The sequence below is a fragment of the Pteropus vampyrus genome, unplaced genomic scaffold (genome assembly GCF_000151845.1).
Source record: "Pteropus vampyrus isolate Shadow unplaced genomic scaffold, Pvam_2.0 Scaffold4154, whole genome shotgun sequence".
NCBI classification, from domain to species: Eukaryota; Metazoa; Chordata; class Mammalia; order Chiroptera; family Pteropodidae; genus Pteropus; species Pteropus vampyrus.
In genome coordinates this window covers 1-1,733 of record NW_011892935.1, presented here as the reverse complement: position 1 = coordinate 1,733, position 1,733 = coordinate 1, and the positions used below count along the sequence as shown (strand labels likewise).

Below are 1,733 nucleotides of genomic sequence, written 5' to 3'. Positions count from 1 at the left end.
TGTTGTTAATACAAAGAAAAACAATTGATTTTTATATATTGACTCTTATGCTGCAACCTTGCTAAATTCATGTTAGTTCTAGTATCTTTTTGGTTCATTCTGTTGGGATTTTGTGTGTAGACAATTATGTCATCTTCGAACAAAGACTTTTTTTTCCCTTTTCTAACATGGTGCTTTTACTTCTTTTTCTTGTCTTATTGCCCTGGCTAAGTCTTCTAATACAATGTTGAGAAGAAGTGATATGATTGGATATTATTGCCTTGTCCCGATCATATGGGGAGAGCATTCAGTTTCTCCCCATTAATTATGATATTAGCTCTTTATCAGCTTGAGGAAGTTCTATTCCTAGGTTTCTAAGAGTTTTTATCCTAGCCAAATGTTAAATTTTGTCATATGCTTTTTCTGTATCTATTGAGATGATCGTGTGGTTTTTTAAATTTAGTCTCTTGATCTGGTGAATTACATTAATTAATTTTCAAGTGTTGAACCAATCCTGCATTTTTAGAATAAGCCTCACTTGTTCATGATGTATTAACTGTTCAATATATTTTTAAAACCAATTTACTAAAATTCTGTTAAGGATTTTTGCATCTATATTCATAAGGGATATTCGTCCGAATCTTTCGAAAATTTTATTTATTTGTTTGTTTGTTTATTTAGGTGAGGCAACCCTTGGACCTTTGTCAGCTTACAACTCCTTTTTTTTAATTATTATTTTTTTTTAATGCCTACAGCACCTGGTCTTCTTAGGTGATCTCCCATCCAAGTACTAACCAGGCCTGACCCTGCTTAGCTTCCGAGATCAGACGGGATCGGGCGTGTTCAGGATGGCATGGGCATAGAATCTTTTGGATATTTTAATGCATTTATCTGTTTTGGTATCAGGATAATACTGTCCTTATAAAATTATTTCAGAATGTTCTCAATCCATGTCAAGTAATTTTTTTTTTTTTATTGGATGCTGAGTATTGTGAATTTCATGTTGGAGAGGGTTCAACTTGCTGGAGTCCTTTAAAAAGTGTTAGACTTTGTTGTCGAATGCAGTTAGATTACTTGCAGATCACTTTGATCCTTAGTTGTCTTCTAGTTCCATTAAGGTGAATTTAGGATACCCTTTACTCTTTGCTTTCCCAGAGAGTGGGTGGCAGTGGAGAGGAGAAGCAGTCATTGAGATTCTCTTGCTCTGTGACCTCTCTCAACCAGCCCCTGACCCAGTTAGTCCCAGCGCCCGCACTCACACTTCAGGTAGATGACAGATCACAGGCTCCATTCTGCCCCTGCCTACTTCTCGTCTCATCCTGGGTCCATGGGGAGGGGACTCGTGATGGCCTGAGGACTCTCAGGGCTGACAGCTGAGAGTTGAATGTGTCCCCTGGGAAAATTCTCAGGACCTCAAGAATCCCTGGAGAATGACTGCCCCCCAGAAACTGAAACTTAGTTCTAGCTGCTAGCAACAAAGAAAGTAATCACTGACTTGTGGTAGTGGACACACCCAGCTCACCTAACTAATCCTAGATTTGGGGCCAGTGTCCCAGGGAAAACTATTCTCAGGTGGGTGAAAGAGAATATGAAGCCAAGGGACAACCATGCGCTCCTCTCCTTCCTTTTCTCTACAGCCTCATCACCTTGAACTCCAGCCCCTTCTCCACAGCTGGCACAGGGAGGCAGGACATGATGGGGCACTTAAAGGCCAAGGGCAGGTTTAGGACCCAGAGTTCCGTGCTTCCAATCCA

At 40.3% G+C, this 1,733-nt stretch overlaps 1 pseudogene; it reads right to left on the bottom strand.

Annotated features, from left to right (window-relative positions):
* Window positions 1-725: 725 nt before the first annotated feature.
* On the bottom strand, window positions 726-844 carry LOC111734701 (annotated as a pseudogene).
* Window positions 845-1,733: the final 889 nt, after the last annotated feature.